This window comes from Neomonachus schauinslandi, chromosome 8 (assembly GCF_002201575.2).
Source record: "Neomonachus schauinslandi chromosome 8, ASM220157v2, whole genome shotgun sequence".
NCBI lineage: Eukaryota > Metazoa > Chordata > Mammalia > Carnivora > Phocidae > Neomonachus > Neomonachus schauinslandi.
Genome location: NC_058410.1, coordinates 23,804,323 through 23,817,960, shown reverse-complemented (window position 1 = coordinate 23,817,960; position 13,638 = coordinate 23,804,323). Strand labels below are relative to the sequence as shown.

The 13,638-nt window shown below is 32.5% G+C and overlaps 1 non-coding gene and 1 pseudogene across 1 annotated transcript; both read right to left on the bottom strand.

The window, feature by feature from the left end:
* Positions 1-323: 323 nt before the first annotated feature.
* Positions 324-13,638, bottom strand: part of LOC110583218 — a 127,509-nt pseudogene continuing 114,194 nt past the window's right edge.
* On the bottom strand, positions 11,219-11,356 carry LOC123325543. Its single transcript, XR_006540487.1, has one exon. It is a non-coding gene; the product is annotated as a U4 spliceosomal RNA (small nuclear RNA).

The window sequence follows — 13,638 nt, the reverse complement described above, 5'->3', positions numbered from 1 at the left end:
ATTTTTATTTTTTTAAGATTTTATTTATTTGACAGAGAGAGAGAGAGGGAGAGCACTAGCAGGGGGAGCGGCAGGCAGAGGGAGAAGCAGGCTCCCCGCTGAGCAGGGAGCCTGACGCAGGGCTTGACCCCAGGACCCTGGGATCATGACCTGAGCTGAAGGCAGACGCTTAACCCACTGAGCCACCCACACGCCCCTCTAAGGATTATTTTATAAGAATGTGTGTTTTTAAGTAAATTCAAGTCTCTTCCCCAAACTGGATTTATCACTTTTTTTTTTTTCCCCATAATGAAACTTTTTTGTCAGCATTAAAAGAGTGAATTTTAAACAGACTCTTGGACTGGTGTCTCACACCTCTCGGTTTGTTCAACTTTAGCACCTGTCTCATCCCTCATAGTTTGTCAGTACTACCTCCTTCACCACGAAGCTCCATTAAATTTCCTAATTCAAACATGCAATCCTTTTCTATATCTTCTCTAGTGCTCCCTGCACTCAATTTATTGACTACTTCTTTCAGGTCATTGGTCTACAACTTTGGGGTCATGAATTTCATCACCTTCTTTTGGATTTTGCAGACCTCTGGTACTGAACTTAGGTCTTCTGAATCTGATTGTTGCATTTTTTTTAGTAAAACCAACACAGACTAGATGAACCAAATAACCATAAGAAGTCTTGACTTCCACATGAGCTTCAATCACAGCCTGCCCTTTTTTGATAACAGAGCACAAAAGTACAATCCATGCCATGGAAGTTGCCCAGGCAGTTTTTGCCCAGAACATCCTTAGTAATTAGCTTGAATTTTCTTTCTTTTTTTTTTTTTAAGTGCTTAGTCACCTTTATTTTTTTTATTTTTTTTATTAACATATAATGTATTATTTGTTTCAGGGATACAGCTCTGTGATTCATCAGTCTTACGCAATTCACAGTACTGACCATAGCACATACCCTCCCCAATGTCAATCACCCACCCACCCCATCCCTCCCACCCCCTCCCCTCCAGCAACCCTCAGTTGGTTTCCTGAGATTAAGAGTCTCTTATGGTTTGTCTCCCTCTCTGGTTTCCTCTTGTTTCATTCTTCCCTCCTTTCCCCTATGATCCTCTGTCTTATTTCTCAAATTCTTCATATCAGTGAGATCATAAAATAATCGTCTTTCTCAGATTGACTTATTTCGCTTAGCATATGCTTAGCTTGAATTTTCTAAGCACAACTTTATCATTCTGCAAATTAGCAAGGTTCACTTCAAAAACACTACCCTAGAGGTCATCAGATGCAATTTTGGTTCCTTGAGTCCTTCAGGTTAACATTTTTCCAACCCTACTTACATCATATAAATGTTTCTTTAAAAATTGATCAAATACTGTCTTTTTGGATCCCTTTTTGCTGCCTTTTGTGAGATGCTTGTTCTTGCCAATCTCATGGTGTAGCTCTGAGAGCCAAAACCTTACATCATTATTTTGCAACTTTTATAGGCAATGCAAAGTTCTCCAACCCCAGTCCATAATCTCAGAAACAGGAAAGTACTTAGATTTTTTTAAGAGCCCTTGTGTACAAAGGATTAAAGAACTATGATTCCACTTCATTTCCTTGTAAATGCCAAAAAAGAACTTTAAATGAAAAGCAATTTAGGGTATGTGTCTTGAAATGATAAAGATTACAGTAACAAGGTGCTATGGTGTGATTGTTTGTGTCTGCCACCCCACCCCAAATTCATATGTTGAAATCCTAATACCCAATGTGATGGTATTAAGGGTGGGACTTTCAGGAGTTACTTAGGTCATGAAGGTTTGGTCCTCAAAATAGGATTAGTGCTCTTATTTAAAAAAAAAAGAAAAAGAAAAGAAACTGTAGTGTTAGCTCATTCCTGATCCAGAAGAGGGTCTTCAACATGCTGGCACTGTGATCTCAGACTTCCAGCCTCAAGAATTGTGAGAAGTAATATATGCAGTATTTTGTTATAGCAGACTGAACTAGGATACGTGGCTTATTTAAGCCTTTATGTTATTTGGAAAGGTACTGAGATGATTTATCAATATAGTTTTGTGAGTAAATATTTATTTCTATCCTCCTTATGTCAAATAAAAACCAATTGGGTTCTTTCAACTTAAATCATAATTGTTATATTTTTTTCTAGTTTCATTAGCTTAATATGTACTTTAAACTCATTCTTTGATTTTGCCTTCCCCAATTACTAGCATAAGAAATTTTTAAGCATGTAAATAACCTTTGAAATACAAGAATATTTTAAATGGTGAACTGTTATCATTTATTTTGCAGTTACTATTGCCATTCATTTTAATACTGATCATAGCAAGCATGTTTAATGTAGCACACATTTATGCATAAATAACCCACTAAAGTTTAAAAATAAGCCTAATCAAAACCATTTTCACCACAACTTTCATCATTGCTCTATATTTTACCTGATGCATCATTTCTCTTTAAACTTGAACCAAAAAATATATATAATATGAACTAAACAGATAAAGAATGTATGCTTAGAGCTAACATTCGGTAGTTCTCTTATAAGGGAAAAATTCTGTCATTGCAGATGAAATAATGTATCAATGTGACTTCCCTAGCAATTGAAATGCTCTTTTGGAAGAAAAGATTTATTTAGCTGTTCTCATCATTGCTTAACTGTGATAATTTGGAGAATAAAAAGTCTTACAAAATCTAACATTGGGATGCAGTGAACTGCATCATCTTAAGGATTTAAAATGTTATTTCTGGAGACTTGAAACAACTAAGTAGAATTTTCTGTGCAAATATTCAAGATCCAGTCAAGGAAGTATTTTGTCGATCAAAGGTTTCATTGATAAACCATTAGGCTAAAATTATATGTGTCATTATTTTACACAAAATGGTTTCTATAAATTCCTTCTTTTCATTTGTCTGAATAAGTAGAACCAAAACATAAAAATATAATGCAAAGAGAGCACCCTTATCTCAATACAGTATATTACTAAGTCTAATATAAAATTTAAGGTACGTTTACATTAAAGAAAATCATTCAGAAAAGAAGTTAAAAGAAATATGAGTACATTAAGAATATCTATGGGATGCCTGGGTGGCTCAGTCAGTTAAGCGGCTGCCTTCGACCTGGGTCATGATCCCAGGGCCCTGGGATCGAGTCCCACATCGGGCTCCTTGCTCAGCAGGGAGCCTGTTTCTCCCTCTCTCTCCCTCTGCTTGTACTCTCTCTGCCAAATAAATAAAATCTTAAAAAAAAAATATCTATGGAATGGGGCACCTGGGTGGCTCAGGTCATGATCCCAGAGTCCTGGGATCAAGCCCTGTATGGAACCCCGTATCAATCCCCATATCGAGCCCTGTATTGGGCTCCCTACTCAGCAGGACGTCTGCTTCTTCCTCTCCCATTCCCCCTGCTTGTGTTCCCTCTCTTGCTGTCTCTCTCTCTGTCAAAAAATAAATAAAATCTTAAAAAAAAAAGAGTATGGAAAACATACAACTATATATATACCACACACATATATGTGTTCATATATATATGAATATACATATATATGCATACATATAATTTTATATACACATACAAAGAGAGAGAAACGTAACCATGTGCCATGTACCCATCATTTGGCTTCAATGAATAAAAATTCATGACCAATTTTGTTTTATCTTTATCCCCACTAATTAACCCCATCTCACATTATTTAAAGAGTTAAACTGAGGGCGCCTGGGTGGCTCAGTTGGTTAAGCGACTGCCTTCGGCTCAGGTCATGATCCTGGAGTCCCTGGATCGAGTCCCGCATCGGGCTCCCTGCTCAGCGGGGAGTCTGCTTCTCCCTCTGACCCTCCCCCCTCTCATGTACTCCCTCTCTCTCATTCTCTCTCAAATAAAAATAAATAAAATCTTAAAAAAAAAAAAGAGTTAAACTGAAACATCACTTTATTCTTCTATATATGTTTCATATGTGGCTCTTAAAATAAACAGGCTTTCAAAAACATGATCATAATATCATCAACTGCCATAAAGTTAGTTCCTAATTATTAGCAAATATCCAGTGAGTTTTCAGATTTCTCCAGTTATCGCCTAAAAAATTTTGCAGTGGATTTGTTGGGATCAGGATACAAATAAGTTCTATGAAATGGAATTTATCAGTGTGTCTCTTAAATTTATCTTTATGTATTTATCTTTTCTTCTTTTAATTTTTTTTTCCTCCCCAGGGGGAATTTGTTGAAAATAGATGGGTCATTTGCCCTACATAGTTTCACACAGTCTAAATTTACCTGATTACCTCTCTATGGTCTTTTTTTTTTTTTTTTTAAGATTTTATTTATTTATTTGGCAAAGAGAGAGCACAGACAGAGTGGCAGGGAGAGGGAGAAGCAGGCCCTCCGCTGAGCAGTGAGCCCGATGCGGGGCTCGAGCCCAGGCCCTGGGATCATGACCTGAGCCGAAGGCCTACGCTTAACGACTGAGCCACTCAGGCGCCCCCTCTCTATGGTCTTTTAACATGTTTTTCTGTTTTCTTAGTCTCTGTGAATTAAGAGTGAGATTCACAGATTCAGTTTTGAATTTTAGAAGGAATTCTACATAATAGATGCATAGTACTTGCATCAGAAGGCCATAATGGTTAACTGTTGATTTGTTCTATAAAAGTCATTGATGACAATTACCTACATACATTAATGACTTCAGGGTTGCAAAATGGTGATATACTAATTCTAATATCCTTAATAATTTACTAGTTCAGGTATTTTTATAAAAGAAACTTTCTTTCCTGACATCTTTGATTACTGCACAATACAATTTATACAGGAAAATGGGAATTAATACTTGATTCTTTTTTTAATAGCTTTCAGAATAAGTTATTTTCATAGCATCTTCTAAGAAATTCAATAATATTGTATGTTTGTGTATATATATATGTGTGTGTGTGCCAATATTTAAACTACAGCCATTATTTCTCTTTTATGCTCAACTCAAATATTAATAATAGCTTAATTATCCGTAGAGTCATTTGAGAACTTAAAAGAATACTTATTTATACATACAATCTAGGAATTTTGTGGGGGTTTTTTTGATACCTCACTTATAACAAAGACCATGTGGCTTTTCCTTTACAACATACTATTATGTAGAGTTGAGTTTTCATGGTTTTACAAATGATTTTTATATGAATTTAATTTTATTGTATCAACTAGTGTTTTCTAATATATCTTATTGTAAATATATAAAATTCTATGTTGCAAAATATGAGACCTAAAAGGGGCAGATGATGTGGTGTGAGAAGACTACTTGATTGAATATTACAAAGAAAAAGATATATGATATCTGATATATATATGTATATATATATGCTATATATGGATTATATAGATCATATAATCTTTAGAATTTTCTTACATAGAAGAAATATTTACATATTACACACATAAAAGAACACATTTTATCTTTATTATTTAACATCATTAAGTTCATATTTTAAAGAACCAGGGACTTTTATTTTACATTGTCCCCTTGTATAATTCTTAATTTAAAAACTTCAAAATTCAAAATTTTAATGACTATTCTGACATTAAATTCTTTCTTAGTAGCCAGGGATAACAAATCATTTAAAAAGAAATGGAAAATGATGGACCAAAGGTGGACAACAGATTTGTGATTTAACTATAGCTAAATACTCAACTAATTACAACAAATTTTACACTGTAGTTTATTTCTGTTGTCATATTAAAGTATTTTGAAGATAATTATTGTAACTTATAAAGAAATAAGCATATATCAGATTAGAATATAACCTCTGTTGCTTTTAAATCAAGTAGGTTGGCTACCTGATTTCTAGGGTCATTAAAATGTTTAAAAATTACATAGCAATGATAAAATTTTTGAATTATTCTTAAAGATTAAAATTTACAACTTAAATAAGAACAAATAAGATACAGTAAATAGAAATTTTGAGATTTATAAACTCTTGAGAGATGAATCATAAGGAATACTACATAGCACTCGAGTATGAATAGTGAGAATGTATTATTAACAATAATTATTTTATTATATAAAATTATATATTTATAAATATACATATTTATATAAATTATATGTATTATATAAAATATAAAATAATAATTAGTATTTGTTAATACGGAATTATTACTCTGTCCACATGATATACATATCACTATGTGTACATGTGATGCAATTATATCAATTTTTGTCTTTGATTATAAGAAGTACTGTATTTAGTAATGCATTGTATCTGTCAAATCTTTCGGTCCATTTATTCTCAAGCATAGGGAGATCAATATTGAGACATGATGAGCTAATCACCAAAGAACAGATGCTTGTATTCCACACTGTACTTATTAACTGCTTAAGAAAAACTTTCAGGTTTTATAAGCAATTTTCTATTTAATATGAAGTAACTGCTCAACTATTACATTTTTTATTTAAAATTAAAGGTTTGTTTTCTTGATGTTACCTTCATGAAGATTCCCAAAGTGATCTATGCCGAATTATCTAATATAAGAGGAAAATAAAGCTCAATAGAAATTCTGAAAGAAAATTGTTTAGTGCATAATACGCCCACAGGTACCATGCAAATTGATTACATATATATAATCAATTGTCATCTAATACAGTATAGTTTGAGAGTGAAAGGGGGCACTATTAATAATTATGCTGAAACAATGTATGTAAAACAAGTCTGTCTGTAGCAGGGCATCCTGGTTTCACTGAAATAATTAAAACAAATTGGTCCCTACCTCCTTAGAACTTATTTAAAGTATACTAGATATTTTATATATAAACAAATGTAAATTTTCAAATTATTTAAGAGCTGAATAGGGATGGTCATATGGAACTGGGTATGGTAAGAACAAGATTTTAACACCAACCTTGCTACCCATATCTGTAGTATTAAGTGGCAATCATATTCACAATTAAAACCTTTGTCTTATTACATAGATTTTACCCTTCCTCTGCTATTGCAATTTTTTTCCACCAGATGGTAGCCAATAAAAGCAGGAAACAGAGAGATTAACAAAGTTAAAAGAAACAAGATTAAATTGAAACAAAACTCAGAGAATTAGATTACAGCTAGAGATGTTAAGTATGCATGTAAAAATTCTGTATGTCAAATAAATTAAAACTAACATTTTTGAACTTCTTTTTCAAAACAAATATTGTTCCAGTATTGAAGCTGTACAAATTCTTTAGGGTTAACTTGGATTTCTAGGCCTCTGAGACTATTAAATAATATACACAGGAAAATGCTAAATTTTATTACTGGAGTCAATGTTCATTTTTTCATAGGTTATTCACAAATATATGAATACAGACTTTTTTTTTCAGGGAAGAAATCTTTATTTTTTTAATTCCTGTGTAATTAACATACAGTGTTATTTTAGTTTCAAGTGTACAATATAGTGATTCAACAATTCTATACATTACTCAGAGCTCGTCACAATAAGTGTACTCTTAATCCCCTTTACCTATATCACCCATCCCCCCTCCTCCAGTAACCATCTGTTTGTTCTCTATAGAATACAGACATTTTAAATATTCCTCAATTCTTTATGTAAAAGAAACATTGTGATGTTCTATAATATAATTTTTAGAATATTCATTTTCTGACAGTCTTAAAAAAAAACCCACTTATCCCTCTTATCTGGCAAAAATCAGATATGTGGTATTATTTCCTCTATGTAGAGTCTTCTCCTCTAGCCTTGTTAGTCTTGGTTTGTACATGAAGTATTCATTATTTGCAAAAACCAATTATCATCCCTGTCTGGATACATTAAGATTTTTTCTACAAGTCTTTTCCTCTCTATCACATTTTAAGCAACAGTTTACATGAATTATTCATAGTTCCCATATTGCAGGCAAGTTTTTTTTTATTAAATTTGATCATAATAATTGTTATTACCCCAGTCATGGCAGTTTTATGAGTCTTCTTCAATGCCATTACCTGGAAAGATTTCAATCAAGAAATATAAAAGATGCAAATCAATTTCCATAATAAAATTAAACTGTACCATCTATTCCTTCATTCCAGCAATAGAACTGATTGACAGCCTCTTTCTGATAGCTGGAGCAGATAACATTCACATACAGAAATGGAGAATGGCAGATTATTTGCTCTTAAGAATTTTAGTGGCTTTTTCTTCATTGTTGCTATTTGTGTTTGCTAATCTCACTGGAACAAAATATTTCACTCAGAGTCTGTACACAAATTTACTTTCAAGCAGAGTATTTTCCTTTCTAATATTAGTTGATTTTCTTAGGTAGTTGTGCTTATAACAGAATAAACACAGTTTTGAGTGCTATGATACTGTTTTCCTCTTAATGACAGTGTAACTTCATTCTGTATAATTTATTGGGAAGAAAGAGTGATTAATTTGGTTCTGGGTATCAACTTTTTAATTAAAAAATTGTATTTTTATGGTGGTAATTTTCTCCTAATAAATTAGATTCTACTCTCATACAATGAGAGGATGTGTTAAGTTGGATTATAAGATTGCAGAGTTAGACTGGGAAATTTTTACAATGAGAAATTATGATGTCCGAGAGCAGAAAAATTACTGTGAATATGTGCATTATATGCTCTGTTCTAAAAGAGAGGGTCTGTAGCCCTGTAATCACACTCACATCTTCCTCAAATCAATGAGTAAATAACTAGACACATGGCTGGAATTAGCAACCATTTAATTCCACTCCTCCCAAAATATAGCACAGAATTTGAGTAAAAGATGAGATAGCAACAATGATCTTTTATAAGAATCACTCTTTGGGGTGCCTGGGTGGCTCAGTCAGTTGGGCATCGACTTTTGATTTCTGCTCAGGTCAAGATCTCAGGGTCGTGAGATTGAGCCCTGCCATGATGGGCTCCCCGCTCAGTGGGGAGTCTGCTTGAAATTCTCTCTCCCTCTCTCTATGCACCCCCTGCCTTCTCTCTCTCTCTCAAATAAATAAATAAATCCTGAAAAAAAAAAAAAAAGAATGACACTTCAACATTCTTTAAGACAATGGAACCAAACAGAGATCTTACAACTTAATTCTTGTTCTCTCAACAAATATCCACCATTAATAATTAACATTGGCTTAACAGCTAAAATGTCTTCAGCTTAATATCTTTACTTTTTTCATTACTTCTACTTTCATAAATACTTCCGTGTTGTGAGATAGTATTAAAATATAATCTCAGTAATAGAAACAAATTATTTATAGTGAAGCAAGATAGAAAATTTGAAGTCCAGTTGGCAGCAGTAGTAATTATCAGAAGGTGTAATCATTCTAACCCTACTTATTTTTCATACATTAATTCAAACTTTACTTCTTCCAGCCTTTAATGACTCTCCCATCTGATAAAGGAGCCCCCTCCCTCTGCTTGTCTGTATGTTAGTACTTATCACCATAAACATTTCCTCTTTAATTGTTTATGTCTATACCATACTATAACTACTTTCTAGTCAGAAATACTGGATATATGGCCCATGTCTAGAACAATGTCAAGTCAATGCTTGCTGATTTGAATAATGGACTGATGGGTATACTAGTTACAAAGCTAAGCAGCTTCCATAACCGATACATGTATTCCAGAAAGATCTCTTGTAATCAATAAGCAATTGTTCCTCTCCTGCTGTATAACAGACCATAATGTTCATTTTTGTAACCTATGTTGTGTTCACATCTATGTTATTCATTCTCTAGTTTAATAACTATCAATAAGAGCCTCATTCATAAAGCCATAAAATTAATTTGAATTTAATTATCATACCTTATATTTACAGGATAAAATGTTATATTTTCCAAAAAAGGGTTAACAACATATATATAACATTTACATATAAATAATTTGAATGTAAAATTTTTAGATACTTAAAACTAGCTAAGAATAATCTTATTAGCAAATTTAAATAACTAAATTTCCTGCAAAGTTGTGGAATATGGATCACAAAATTAAATGTCATATTCCTAGTGTATAAAGAAAATAAAGAATCAAAATGAATTACACCATTTGTATTACTCACAAGGTAGAACCAAAAGATGGGTGACTGAGGTAAAAGATGATTGTCTGAGCTGTAGGTAGATTTTTTCCTATGAATATTATCCTTATTAGAATCCTAATAATAATAACAAAGATAATAATAAATATGACTACAAAGCTACAGTAATTAACAAGTATGGTACTGGCATAAGGATAGACATACAGATCAATGAAAAATATTTGAAAGTCTAGGAAAAAAAAACCCTTACATTATTAGCCAATTAAATTTTAACAAAGGTGCCAAGACAATTCAATGGAGAAAAAATACTCTTTTCAATGAATGGTGTTCAGACAATGCAATATCCACATGCAAAAGACCTCACATCCCGTAAGTCACATCATATATAAAAATTAACTTAATATAAATCATAAACCTAAATGTAAGAGGTAAAACTATTAAAACTCTTAGAAGAAAATAGGAGTAAATCTCAGTGACTTGGGATGAGGCAGTAATTGTGTATATATGAAACCAAAAATCACAAGCAATAAAAGGAAAAGGTAAATTGGACTTCATCACATTTAGAAACTTTTATGAACACAATAAAGTGAAAAATGAGAGAAAATATTTCCCAATTGTATCTATGATAAGGGACATGCTTCGAGGTTAAAGAACTCTTACAACTCAATAATAACCAGACAGATAAACTAATTAAAAATGGGCAATGGATTTGAATAGGCATTTCTCAAAAGAAGATACCCAATAGGCCAATGAGCACAGGAAAAGATGCTCAACATCATTAGACATTAGAGAAATGTAAGTCAAACCACAATGAATATCATTTCACACTCACTAGAATGGCTACAATTAAAAAAAAAAAGATAAGCAATGATAAGTGTTAGTTTCCTGGGGAAATTGGAACCCTCATATATTCCCAGTGAGAATGTAAAATGGTATAGCTACTTTGGAAAACAGCTTGTCAGTTCCTCAAAAAGTTAAACACAGTTACCATATGACCAGCCATGCCATTGGTATATATCCAAGAGATTAGAAAACATTCCCATAAAAGATATGAAAATATTCACAGCAGCTTTCTTCATAATAGCAGAAATGTGAAAACAACTCAAATATCTATCAACTAATGAATGGATAAAGAAAATATATCCACACAACGGAATATAATTCAGCAATAACAAGCAATGAGGTACTTATACATGCCACAGCATGGAGGAATCTGATATAATTAAGTTAATTAAAAGAAGCCAGTGAAAAATGACCATATATCATATGATTCTATTTATAGGAAAAGTCCAGAAAAAAAAAAAACAAAGAGCAAAGGGAACAATTAGCAATAATCGCGCCCCGGATAAACCTCATTGGCTACGATACTGCCAGGGCGCAAAGCTAGAGCAAAGGGAACAAAACAGCAAGCAGTGTGACAGATTTTAATCCAACCATATCAATAATCACTTTAAATGTGAATGATGTAAAGATATCACTTAAAAGACTGAGATTGTCAAACCAAATTATATGCTACATAAAAAAACCTCACTTTAAATATAAAAATATAGATAGGTTAACAGTATTATGAATTAGAATATCTTTAAGATTTAAACTAAAATTTTAGAAACCTACACTAAATTATGTTTGTACAAAACGGTATAATTATGTCTTAAAGGGGTCAATAAATAAAATACACACCCTGGGTCACTTTGGTTCCATTTTTTCAACTTTTTAAATTTTAGTTCAAAAACCACAGATGATATATTAACCAGTAATATGGGAAACCTAATTTGAGAGTCCACATTTTAGGAACTCCTTATGTCTATTTGTTGTTATGTCAGGTTTTTTTTTTTTTAATTGCTTTCCTCTTTCCTCAGATAATGAGTGATCCCACCACTTCATTTTCTGCAAATTGCATTCCAAAGCCTCCTCTGCCTTGTAGCAACAAGGATAGAGTACTCAAAATATAAGAATTTTTGAGTTAATATCCTGAATGTAAGTCATTATGAGCAAATTATTCTAAGACATATCACTGAGTGGCTTTTATACAAATAATCATTAACAGCTAACATTATTACTGCAGACAATAGACAACACTTACTTACCTTGCTAATGTTTACTTTAATATGTTTTAAACCTTTAGAAAGATATTCAGAAAAAGTAAAAGTCTTTTTAAAATGGAAGTTGAATCATCTTCTGCTTATTGTTAAAACTAATTTTTGTTTTGTTTTTAAGGAAGATTTGAAGAAATCTGACAGCATAGTTAAGTAAGTTCCTGAATCTTCCCTTTACCTGACATTTCCATGTGATGATGTCTCTGGATAAGAAATAAAATGAACCAGAAATAAAAGTAGCTATTTTCTAGACCAATCCAGTTTTGAAAATCTCTGATAGTTGCTGTACCCTTTGTGTTTGTTCATCTTGAAAATTCGTTTTAGTTTACTCTATGTATTTCACTTTCCTGGATACAGAAAGAATCTCTGATGGTCCGTTCAATACCTGCTATTCCATTGAGTGATTAGCTGGCATTGGAGGAACATCTTGTGTCCTGCTCTTTTATTGAAAATGCTTTTCCTTTTCACATGGGAAAAATAAGTTAAAACAAGTCAACCTTATCCAAATATATTTTTATTCAAGACTCTGCCGCTGACTTTATTTTTAATATGCGTAGATTAACAGATGACAATATAACTAACAAACACATTTGCAGTTCCGTTTTGCAAAGTTACTCAACTGAAACACTTGTTTTAGAAGAAAATAACTAAGGGTTAGAAAGAATCCCTAAATCTCTGTGAACTCCATTAGTCATGAAATAATATTATCATTTATTCACTAATGTCAAAGTATAGACAGTTAAGAATCCGATGACAAAACAAAAAGTAAATATGTAAAGATTTACTTAGGAAGCTTCTGAAAATGTAAAGAACGTTCCCAGTAGAATGTCTAAAGTACCTAGCAGTTTACCCATAATCAGAACCAAATAAAAATCGCTGATATGTGTTACCTTTGACCTGGATCTATTAATAAAGAAACTAAATGTTCTCGAGGTTTGTCAGAACAACTTGGCTGAACACTTGTTGACAGTTTTGTTTTTTTCCCTGTTGTTTTTGGTTAACTAACAAAGCAGTACAAGTGAAATGCATTTACACAGGTAGAATTTTTTTTCTTTTTAAAAACCAGGGAATGACTATGTGTTAATTAATATTAAGCAAAAGTGTTACTGAATCTTACACTATTTTGAAGGCAAGTATTATAAAGGTGTGATGTGTGTGTGTATGTGTGTGTGTGTGCGCGCGCGCGCGCATTGACACAGCATCAAACACTTCTGGGAAGCAGCCAAAGCTTGAAGAAGTGTAAAATCTGTCTGTATGGTCACTGGGAGTATTCAGATTACAGGACTTTAGAATCCACTATTTACCCTTCCCAGTCGATCATAAACGTAATCTGTTGCTACTGTGAAACTACAGACAAAACCAACCTTTTTTTATTGTTTTATATAGTTAAGGGCTATAAATAGGCAACTAATATGAAATATGAAATACAAATTTTAGCCAAATTTTAATTAAAAATGTTAAGTTTTCTGATAAGTGCTGATATGGTTTAGCTAAAATTTACTGAGCTATGTTCTTTAGAAAATACATGAATACCTAAGTGATTTGGAAAGGGGGATGGAAAGTCACTGGAA